Consider the following 12,882-nt stretch of genomic DNA (forward strand, 5'->3'; position numbering starts at 1 on the left):
CCTCTCCCGTTGCGGAGCACAGGCTCCGGACGCGCAGGCTCAGCGGCCATGGCTCACGGGCCCAGCCGCTCCGCGGCATGTGGGATCTTCCCGGATCGGGGCACGAACCCGCGTCCCCTGCATCGGCAGGTGGACTCTCAACCACTGCGCCACCAGGGAAGCCCAAAACCTAGTATATTCTTATGCAAAGGACTTCCCTGGGGTCCGGGTAGCCCATCTGTTAAATGCTAGTCCTAACCCTGTACCTACTTCATAAGTTTGGGAGAAGATTAAATAGGTGAGACAGTATATTTAAAAATATATATGGTATAAACTGTAGAGTAAGGGACATATATGATTGGTATTGCTAGGCCAGCCGTTCATCATTTAGGATGTGGTTATAAAGTTGTAATTGTAACACTGATAAAACATGGCAGTTCCAAGAATTAAAAATAAACGGTTTTTTTTTTAAGAAATCAGTAACTGTGTGCTTCTTAGAAGGAGAATGAGTGGTTGGTGGAAAGGGATTTGAGGGGTCTGTATTCATATTAATTGCTCAGAGAATACGCAAAGACAACTGTAAAAAGGATAAGTACATTACTGTCTATTCCCACCATGGAATCCTATACGGTACCCAGAATAAATGATCTACAACCATCCAGACGACGAAACATGGATCACTACGACTATATGGAGTGAAGCAAGTCAGATACAAGAGCACAGAGTGTGTCAGATGTAGAGAACAAACGTATGGACACCCGGGGGGAAAGCAGAGTGAGAGGCCCGCGTAACGCAAAAAAAACCCCAAAACAAACAAACAAAAAAACAGGTAACTAATAAGAACCTGCCATATAAAAAAAAAATTCAGAAAAGGAAAGCGTACAGAGTATGTGCTCTCATCTATAAAAAGCTCTAAAGGCGGCACAACTAGTCTGTGCTATTAGAAGTCCTGACAGTGATTACAGTGGGAGGAGTTAGTGACTAAAAAGTCATGGAAGGGTTTCTGAGTTGTTGATAATCTTCCATTTCTTGATCTGGGTGCTCTTTGTGTGGGTGTGCTCAGTTTGTGAAAACGCATCACACTCTTTTCTGTCTGTGTGTTATACATGCATTCAACGTATAAACAAATAAATATTGAAGAGGGGGTAGGAGCCATGCTAATGGGACTCACAGAGAAATGATACAACTATAAAAGAAATTCTGATTCAAGCTTTTTCAGTATTCACTAGGTGGTATCCTTCGATCTCTAAGTGGCGGTTTAAGAAATTCACAGAGGCTGGCATTTGTTAGCGGCAGCAGACATGAATATACAGAGCCAAATGTGATATTAAAATCCGAGTCCAGGTGAACTGGTATCTTTTTCAGTCCAACCAAGTAATAGAACAGTGAAATAAAGATCTATGTATGATTGGGAAACCTGTCAGGATCTTGAAAGGAAGAGGTGGCAATATTAAAATATTAGAACCTAGAAGTGTGAGTGTAAAAGACAACTTTATATTCCTCAGCAATGGAAAATGTCACCATATAGTGTAGGAAACAGCAGTAAGTATCCAAAGTAGAAGTCAGGTGAAATACGAGATTGGCCATCTCATCTCAGTGGCCATCAAGATGAAGACAACAGGTCTAACCACTGTACCTTACAACCTCAATCCTGGGGCTAAATGGTATAGGCACAAAGCTGGTAGACAGTGGGGTCGTGGTTTGACCCTAGATCTTTGAAGTCCGACATCCAAGCATCCTGGCCCTCTCTCTGTCTCCAGATCACATGCAGCTCTTTCTTTGCTCAGAGCTTTAGCCCTTATTTGTACTTGCCCTAGACACTGTGGAGGGTGATCTCTCTTATCCTCCAGATCCTTCCTGAAATGCCCTTGAGAACTTCTCTGCCACCTAATCTGAAATAGTTTTCCCTCTTGATAGCCATTCCTTTCTTGCTTTCTTTATAACAGGTCAGAAGCCGTAGTTGCTTAATTTCCTGGGTGGCGGTATTTGTATTTATTTATCAGCCTCCCAAACTAGACCACAAGCTCAGTGAGGAGAAGGTCACGTTCTCTGTGTCTCCCGCTCTTCTTCCTGCACCTGGCACGGAGAAGATGCTCAACAGATGACTATTTTAAATAAATCAGCCTTAACTTGTGCCGGGGGAACATGAGGTGTCCGATCCCACAGACCAAGAGCAGTAGCTGTAACCTCAGTCTGCTACGTGTTCTCAAATGAGAAGCTTCCTCTCTCTGGACCACTGTTTCCTCGTGTGTAAAATAAAGGCTTGGAGCCATTACCTGCTCTCTAAATGTTCTCCATTCTAATTCCCACTCCCTAAATTAAGCTAATTCACAACAACCTGTGAGTGGCTGGTGGCTTATTACCATTCCCAGAGAGGGCTGCATTTTAAATAGATAATGCTCCATGTTAATCTCTATTTTTAAGCTATCAAGCAGCATGATAAGTGAAAACAGTGGAACTGATTGGAGAGAGATAATTTTGGTCGGAGGGCAGCGTAGCCTGAAAGTCTGCCCCTATGAGTCAGCTGCACTCAGAGTTCCTGCTTTTCTCAGCGTCAGCTTCTTCCCTTCTGATTTCAACTGAGACTTCAAAAGGACTAGGATTTTAAAAATCGTTCTTGCCCTTCCCCCCTTCCAGGACGGCAGCAGCCCCTCTGAAGTCCTTCTGTCCCAGCGGGGTTCTGATCTCTAGAAACCCCAGATTCCTACTTTCCAAGCGTGGGGTTCTATCTGGTGGGCAGACGCTGTGGTTTCGCATGTGGGATGATAATCATCTCTTGCCAAGCCTCCAGTTATTCATCGGGTTACCCTTCCAGAACTCAAAGTGTCCTAACCAGGAAAATTAATGTCTGAGCGACAGGGACAAAGGTTGGCTCAGAAGAACAAAGAGAGGAAGCATTCGGTAGTAATAACAATATTGGTTTCTGTGGCAAAATGTAGAACTTGCCCAGGATGGCTTTGTTCACGGTCTCCTCTTGAGTTGTTTTGATCCAGTTGTTATAAAAATCTGTAGCAGTGAGGGCTCCCCTTCCCACTGCTCTCCTTACACACACACACTGTCTCTCTCTCTCTAATCTGAGTCCTCCAGAGCTCTAACCAAGGGCTCTGTGATCGGCCCAGCTGACCCTCCCTCCTGATGAAAGTGAGGGTACATTTCGTCTAGTCACAGGGACCCCACCCTTGTTTTTTCCTTTGGCTATCATTTTCCTCCTGGCAGCTGGGCTTTGAGGTGGCCCTCTTTGATGCCTGTGTCATAACTAACCCCAAGGGATGTTGCTGTCAGGCCGTACTGGACACCTGCATCTCCATCACCAGCATCGAAGTGACGATTGAATGACTGATTGAATGACTTTGGGCATTGTTGCTTCAGCCAGTGTTTTCTTTCATCTCAGCCTCAAAACTCAGCCTCCCTGCCCTAAAGGTTTATTACCAGAGGAGTTTATTTAAATAAATAGCCCCTAAGCCAAAATGTGCCAGCTCCCACCTCAGTCATAGAATCGTTTTCTTTTTTTCGTGGGTCCCATATTCCAAGAGATCTGGGCGATTTCCAGGACCATCACCATTAATACGCTGAAAGACAAAGGTCCAAGAAAAGATGACAGAGTTTCAAATATAAGAGAGACCTGTCAGTATCAGTATGACTTGTGAAAAAGTGCACCCTCCCTCAATGTTTTTTAAGAAAGGATAATGCCACACACGGACAGAACAAACATCTTTCTTGGCAGAGTTCGCCTTCTACGTTTTTGCCTCCGGAGCAAAACGAAACTTTCTAGTTCTAGATCAATCTACGTCATGGCCACCACCCCCGCTACTCGATATGAGATCAGGGGACCAAGAACACCTGCATCTCCTGGGAACTAGAAATGCAGACTCTCAGGCCCCGTTCCAGACCTACTGAGCCAGAATCCTCATTATAACAACATCTCCAGGGGATTCGTATGTACCTTAGAGTCTGAGAAGCACCGCTAGCCTCACTCACTGTTAACTTTTTTTAAACTAGCACGGTGCAACCTGAGAGAATTTAGAGGTATTTCTGTGCCCATAACAGGCCAAGGTCAGGCATTTACAGAACAGTTGGAAACAAGAAAGTGCATTGATTTCCATGCACTTAGCAATTAAAAAAATTTAAACAAAACAAAACCTCTATTGGAATGTGTAAAACTTGTATTTTCTCATCCTTTTCTTGTTTGATGTGTTTGGACTTATTGGTAAAAGGAAGATTTGGGTTTTATTTTTGTCATATTTTTGCAAGACAGAGGAAGCATAATTTGCTCCCAATCCTAACAAAATTCACACGTGGTAGACAACTTTTAAATGCTTTAAGAGCTTTTGTAAAATAAGTAAGTAAATAAGGGATGTTTAATGTTAGTTATCTCTGGGAAGGAGCAGGGCTGATTAATTGGGTATTTGGGGAGGGGGCGTGGGATGCTCTGAGCCGGCTTTTTGTAGACTTTGGGGCATCAATGTACACACCTTTAAAATAACCACCATTGTATTGTCTTGTAGTGGGGACTCGAGAGGCTCCCCTTTGACTAGATCTTAAACAAGTTAACGATGCACCGTTCAGATTACTTTTGTACTTGAGGAGGAGGGAAAAGATAGGGAAAAGGAGCTTTGGAGAGTCAGCTGCTCAGGAGTCCAGTGGGGAGGGGTTGGCCTAGTAACTCCCATTTAAACTTAGGCCTAATTTTCTTAAATATTAACTACATAGAATAACATGTAGCCCCCTAAGTTTTCCACATCATAATTTCTTAAACACTAGAGTATATAGAATATTAAACATATACAATCTCCTCCCCAAATGTTAATCCTGGAGATTGGACTGTCTTAAACATTTCTATACCTAATTCAAATTCTTCTCCAGGTTGAAGGATAATACTTAAAAAAGAAACTATCTTTTCAAACTACCCAAATTTGGGGATTACCTTCCCATGTAATTTGGGGGGTTGGAATATGCATTGGATTCTCAGCAGACACCCTGAAGGAACATCCTGAGCTTTATTTATAGTCTAGACAGGGACTTGAACCTACCAGCCCCAGAGCTTAGTTTGACCTTATTTCAACCTGTTCCATCTATGGTCTTCTGCAGCCCAATCTGTAGCCCATCCTGTTGGTCTCTTAATTGATTTTGTATTTCTTTGGATCGTAAGATAAGTAAATGTGTTTTCCATCTCACCAGGATTCTTTTCATAAACTTCCAATCTCAGGAGCACACAATTCTTCCCCCACCTCTCCTCAGCTTTATTGGGTTGTAGTTGAAATATAATAGTGTGTAAATTTAAGGCACACATACATTTTGATCTGATATCAATGTATCAAAATGATTATTACCCCATTGTGTTAGCTAACACGGTCCAACCCCTCACATAATTACCTTTTCTTTTCTGTGGTAAGCACATTTCCAGATCTATTCTCAGCAACTTTCAAGTATATGATACAGTATTGTTAACCACAATCACCGTCTGTACATTAGATTCCCCTAAACATATTCATTTTATAACTGAAAGGACAACATAATGATAAAAGTGCTCTAATTAGATTCTGGACAGAACCCACGGCTTTACATGACAATTTGGTTACAATGCTCAAGTTCATTCTACTGACACACTCCACACACACACACACACACACACACACATACACACACACACACACACACACACACACAGAGGCACAACAGCCAGGGCAAATAGAAATAACTATGAAAGGCAATGATTCCTAATTTCTGAATTAAGGAATGTACATGAGAAGAGGAAATATACAAATTGCTATGCTTTCTCAAGAGCTTAGAAATAATGTTATAGAAATCAATATATTTCTAGCCAAACACAATACAAAACAATATATTTTAAAATAATATAAAGAGAGAAATGACATCTGGAAGGACTAGGAATGTTTGTGTAATCGAATGGTTTCTTACTTGGGTAAGATCTCCTACGTAAAAAGGGGAAGTCATCTATTCTTAGTTCCTTGGATATCCATCTATGTAAAAGAGGAAGAGAAAAAAGCCCCCTTTCCCCCACCCCCAGCAAAAAGTGTGATTTTACTTTAGAACAAATCAGGAAACTTAAATATGCTGTCTCTATGATTTCTCTGCTTATAGACATTTTTTTTTTACACAATGTCATAACCCGTATATATAATATGTTAAGTATTTCTAATGGAACTGAAGGACACTCTACTTCCTGAAAAGAACTTTGGGGACCGGAGCACAAAATTCTGACCAATTGGGACTGAAAAGTGGGGACTTGCATAGAAGACACTCCTTGAGATTTCTAGAGTCACCCAAGCCCTCCATCAGTTCCCATATTTTGAGAAGATTCTTTGCAACTGTGGTTTCTAATGTCACTTTCCAGTAGGAGGGGAATCTTTCTGAGAAGCTATTTTTAGCTGAGAGTTTGTTTTTGTTTTTAAGTCAGAAGTTTTCAGTTCTATAATGTTATTCAGCAAATAAGTCTCCTGTTTTTGTTTTTTATACCCACAGGCTCCTAGATAACTAGGAGAAGGTAAATGGATTAGATAATATTAAATGGGTATAAATTTCATATAGTATCTTATTTAATTGCCATTGCCGTCATGTGGAATAAATGTTTCAGTTTTACAGGATTTGAAAACTGACCTTAGCTACATAGCTAGTAAAGTGGGACAGAGGTGGGGTTCAAACATGAGTTTTTAATTTTGAAATTCAGGCCAGGTGAAGGTCCTTAATGGTGGCTCACATCAGCATCTTATGAATTCCAATGAGGAAGGTTAAGTCCAGGTAATTTGACATTACCACCATCGACATGACAGCATTTCTGCTTTGATTGCTTAAATGACCAAATATGCATATAGTCCACTCTGAAACCGTAAAATAAATTTATATAAGAGGATTTATTGTACTTATATTTTGGTTACTAGTTGCTTGTTGTTTATTCAGTCTTCAATTGGAGCTGTTCTGGAAAATGCCATTCCAGGTAGGCTTTGTAATAAATAGGCTGTCATACTTTTTAATGCAATCATATCCATTTAGAATTTTGTCCTAAAAGGATTTATCTCAGAGAACCGTGAAGTTATTGGAATAGGAAGCTTTCTTGTGGCCTCCTCTGCTTTCTCTAGATTGGAAGTTTTCCAGGCTTTTTCTCATTGTTTTCCAGGATTCTTTGTGGAGGACAGAATCTTGGAGCAAAATCTGGACTCTCATTCTGGCAGACTGAACATTCTATAATGCCTGGAAATAGTCACTTCTACATGCTTGTGTAAATATAAGGATAGGCCTGGTTGTTTTCAGAGCAGCATCAGTTATATTCATTTCCTGCCCTACCTATATGCTTAGAAGAATCTTGAGATTTTGTGCCTTTTTTTTTTTAAATTATGAACTATGGAGAACAGTATGGAGGTTCCTTAAAAAACTAAAAATAGAGTTACCGTATGATCCAGCAATCCCACTCCTGGGCATATATCTGGGAAAGACGACATCTCTAATTCAAAAAGATACATTCAATTCCAGCTTTCATAGCAGCACTATTTACAATAGCCAAGACATGGAGGCAACTTAAGTGTCCATCAACAGATGAATGGATAAAGAAGATGTGGTGTATATATATATATATATATATATATATATATATACACATACACACACACACACAATGGAATACTACTTAACCAGAAAAAAGAGTGAAATCATGCCATTTGCAGCAACATGGATGGCCCCAGAGATTATCATACTAAGTGAAGTCAGTCAGACAGAGAAAGACGAATATCAAATATCACTTATATGTGGAATCTAAAAACATGACATAAATGAACTTATTTACAAAACAGAAATAGACTCACAGACATAGAAAACAAATTTCTGGTTACCAACGGAGCAGAGGGAGGGGGATAAATTAGGAGTTTGGGATTAACAGATACACACTACTATATATAAAATAGATAAACAACAAGGACCTACTGTATAGCACAGGGAACTATAGTCAATATCTTGTAATAATGGGAAAGCATATAATATATATAATATTCAATATATAATATAATGGAATGGAATGAAATATATATAATAGAATATATAATGGAAAAGAATCTGAAAAAGAATATATATATATACATTTTGTATATATAAATCAAATCAACTATACTTCAATTTAAATTTTTTCTTTAATTTTTTAAAAAGAATTAATGTTTAAAAGAAAAAAAAGAAGAATTAATGGTGAAGGCCAAAGTTTTTATTGTGAAGGCCCAATGTTATAAGGCTTACTATTAGGATCTCCCGGCTGGACATGACTTATTTAAGTGTCTTGAACTTTTTTTTTTTTAATATTTATTTATTTTGGCTGTGCCAGGTCTTAGTTGCGGCACGTGGGATCTTCGTTGCGGGATCTTTTTTCTTTTTTACCTGCAGCATGTGGGCTTCTCAGTTGTGGCATGCATGCGGGACCTAGTTCCCTGACCAGGGGACCAGGGATCGAACCTGGGCCCCCTGAATTGGGAGTGCAGAATCTCACTCACTGGACCACCAGGGAAGTTCCCTGAACTATATTTTAATACTCACAGCAGCGTTGAAAGAAATGATAGCAAGAAGCAGCATAATTAATTATTCAAGGTCAAATTATGAATAATTCTAGGTTTTTTAAAAATGGTGTAACGTCCAGGGCTTCCCTGGTGGCGCAATGGTTGAGAGTCCGCCTGCCGATGCAGGGGACACGGGTTCGTGCCCCGGTCCGGGAGGATCCCACACGCCGCGGAGCGGCTGGGCCCGTAAGCCATGGCCGCTGAGCCTGCGCGTCCAGAGCCTGTGCTCCGCAGCGGGAGAGGGCACGACCGTGAGAGGCCCGCGTACCGCAAAAAAAAAAAAAAAAAAAAAAAAAAAATGGTGTAACGTCCAAAAGAAGGTCTCAAAAACACGTCAAGAGAAATAAATCTTTATATTCTTTGCAAACTTTAGAAACAGTTGCTAAAATGTCTATGACTCATTAGGTTTTTAAAAGAAACAAGAAAAGAGTGAGCAGCAATACTTAAGAACACTAAATTTTAAAGAGGAATAGAATTCAGGATTAAAGTCATTACATAAAATAATGAAGGGAAACAAGTTCAGAATTGGGAGTCTACGGTTCTAAGCCTGGCTCTGTTTCTAACTCTATGTGATCTTGGGTAGGTCACCTCCTGTTTCTGGATTTCAGGGGAAATAATACTAGGACCTCACCCTTGTTTACTCTCATTAAGTATCAGATTTCTCATCTGCCTCCTCAAAAATGTTTTGAAAAGGAACTCTCAGTCTTCAGGTTATAACAAAGGCGATTTTCAAGGCAGCAAAAGTCTTCATCGAAATTTGCCCTGGGGTCCTTCTGTTGGTTTGCATATTCATTAGCTCATCCAGTCCCACATCACAAAGCAGCTCAGTAAAACAGGGATTTTTAAAATTTATTTCTACAGTAGTAAAATTCCTTTTTATTTCAACATGCTCTCTTTTACATGAAAGTGCATGTTCTGTCTTCAACAGCAATGTTGGTCTTTAAAAAAATGAAAATATATAATAAAAGATGAATAAGATAGAAATAAAAACTGTCACATGCATACAATCCCAACAGGTGACAGTGGCCTGAATTTTCTCCTCTCATTTGTGATCTTCAATTACAGTATTTTTCTTTTTTAAATGAAATTTGGGTAAAACCATTTGTTGTGTTCATAATGTTGCCATGTTGTTGGGTGCATTAAAAATAAAAAATAGAAAGAATGGGAGAAAGACATAATCCCTCTATCTTCTTTTTTTTTCTATTAAATACAAATATATTTTTCTCATTGTATAAGTAATCTATGTTTATTTTAAAAATTTCAAAAGCTTAGAAATATTAGAATTGAGAAGCAAATCCTCTGTTATCTCATTCAACCAGAGATAATTCATTATTTTTAGTGTATGACTTTCTAGACTTGTTTATATGAATACATCAAGCATATGTGCACATATATATTTAGAACAAATCATAACACATTTCCCATTCTGTAATCTTGTCACACTTAGTGATATATCTTAACATCTTTTCCATATATCTCTCTCATTAGGCAAATGGCATAAATAATAGTACATGCCATTATCAATAACCAATGTGCTGGAAATTCCCCGGCGGTCTGGTGGTTAGGACTCCGTGCTTTCACCACCAAGGGCCTAGGTTCAATCCTTGTTTGGGGAACTAAGATCCCGCAAGCTGTGCAGTGAGGCAAATCAATCAATCAATCGATCACCAATCTATTAGTGACGGACATTTTGTTGGTTTTCAGTATTTTGCTATTATACATATGCTACGGGGAACATCCTTGGACACTGGTATCTTAGCATTCTTCTATACATATCTCTGAATAGATAAATTCTAAGTGAAATTGTGGAATCAAGGATATTTTAATATTTGAAAACTATTCTGTGGAAGTATATAATGGCATTTATATTTACATTCCCTCTAATGGCCTTTGAGAATGCATGACCTACAGTCTCACCAAGCATTTGTCACTCATACATGCTGTAGAAATTATTTTCTCCAATTTGGTGTTTGTGCTTAACTTTGTGATATATTTTTGCATATAGAGTTTTCACCTTTTTAGGTACTTAGATTTGGCTATCTTTCCCTTTACAGATCTTAGCATTGGTTCTATTCTAAGCAGGCCCTACCCCATCAATTATAAAAATATTTTCCACTGTGTACTACCAGTATTTTCTTTTACCTCATTGAAGTCATCCATATAGTTACTTCTTTTTTTTTCTCCCCAGAGGGAAACAATTTGACAAACTGCCCTCCAGAAAGGTCATACCCATCTACATTCCCACCAGCAGTGAATGAAAATATGTTTTAACAGTGTTTGACCACACTGCACATTGCCTTTCATTTTAATATTTGTCAATTTGAAAAGAAAAAAATATTTCCCTCTTATTTTACTTCACATTTCCTTTATTTTTAATGAAACCATCTTTTAAGATATGTGCATTTACAATTTTTGTTTTTTCTCCTGAAACTTAAGTTATGTCCTTTGTTATATTTTTCTGCTGGGCTTCACTTTTTTTTTTTTTTTAAATCGATTCGCAAGAGTTCTTTATATTTTCTTATACATTTACAACACAATCAGAAAAGGAATGTGAAAGTTACGACCTTTTTTTTTTCATTATGTATGTTGCAAATGTTTTGAATTGTATTTTAAACTGTGTGTGATAGGGATGAAGCCTCAGATTGTGCAAACAGAGCTGTTGACCAGAGGTAAATACCATAGTGCGGGTAGGGGCTGGGGAAGGGGGTAAAGAAAACTTTCCAAACAGTTTATGGTAAATGTCAGGACAAAACACGCCCCTCCCTCCCCAAAAACAAGGCCCCACAAAGTATGACTCATTCTCATGCTAACAGTCGTGTATTGATGGTGGCTCAGGAGCTGAGTCTGGGGCTCGCCCACAAAGGGCCGTGAGGGAAATGGATGGAGGAGAAGAGCGGCCAAAAGGGAGGGGAGGGGATGCCAAGGCCTTAGGGGCTCACCGAGCCTCTTAATACTCCATAAGATGCTCTTGGGGAAGATCGTCATAGACAAAATTAGGTATTTTGTCTCTGCTTTGGTTTACCCATGTAAGGCACAGGTGAGGACAGAGAATTCGGTACATAAAATACTGTGCGACATAAGAGAAATGTGCTTTTTCTCTCTTAAGCCAGAGCTCTGGGGTCACAGGTGTGTGGGCCCCAAATAGAAAACAAATGATTTTTATACCTTGCCCATAATGCTCAACGCTTATGACTTTGCATCTCCCTGTTTCAAAGCTCTGGATTTGTATATGTGCATATGTGTCAATCCCAACCTCAATTATACTCCAATACAAATTAATTTAAGAAAGAAAGAAATAAAGCATTTTACAGTGGGGAAAAAAAAAAGCTCTGGATTTGAAATCCCGGCCTTCTCACAGCCATGCCGAGCTACGTTTGACATCACCATCGCTAATTCTATGCTTCGTTAAAATCTTGGCACATAAGTGCCAAGAGCATGATGCTTCCCATTTTGCTGTACACGTTTCCATGGATATCTGCACATTATCCCGGTGTTCGGCAGCCATACCAGGAAGTAATGCCTCTTTACACTCGCTGCAAGTACAGCGTCTCAAGATATGAATGCCAGCTAAAGTCTCCCTATTCGACCTTGGTCATTATTTGCTGCACTTCTGTATGTCACAAGCCTGCCAATAACACTTTCATTTTGTGTTTCCTGATTATTCCAGGAGGATGATTGGAAATTTTCAGCCTGGCAGTCAAAGTGTGTTCATTCACCTTCAAGGTTGCTGCGTTTCAGCCCATCTCTGCTTTCAAACAAAGACAAACACCTCTACAACCAGTATCAGCAAATGAACTGGAGTGCAATGGTCATAGGTGAGGACTTTTTCCTCATTCCTGAACCTGGGACTAATCGTCTACATAACATACACTGAACGGAATGAGGTAACCACGGCGCTCTGCTGCCTGCCACCGTCCTGAGAAATCTCGCGATCACTGCCTCGCAAGGGAAGCATGACCTCATCCAAATCATGTATCATTAGAAAATGCGGTCAAAACTGTCTGCCCTTATAAGGGGAGCACATACACATCTCCCCTTTGTTGTTGCTATTTCACCTACCATTTTTTTTCTTTGGCACTGAACTGTGATCCGTCTTATCTGAAGAGGAGGTTAAGTCAAGGGGAAGAAAGATAAACACGGAGGAGTGGGAGGAAAAACAGGCAGGGGTGGTCTGGCAGGGAAGCACGTCAACGCGCTGCATGGCATCAACAGGGTGTAAGCTGCTAGAAACATTCTGCAAAGTTCTAGTTCGACCCAAAGCAACTTAGGTGAGAGGCATCGTCTTTACGCCATGGGTGTGATGGAACAACATCATGGCATAGTTTGTTATGAGCCCCTCTGAAAAGGTCAT

Source organism: Neophocaena asiaeorientalis, unplaced genomic scaffold, assembly GCF_003031525.2.
Source record: "Neophocaena asiaeorientalis asiaeorientalis breed wild unplaced genomic scaffold, Neophocaena_asiaeorientalis_V1.1 scaffold124, whole genome shotgun sequence".
NCBI classification, from domain to species: domain Eukaryota; kingdom Metazoa; phylum Chordata; class Mammalia; order Artiodactyla; family Phocoenidae; genus Neophocaena; species Neophocaena asiaeorientalis.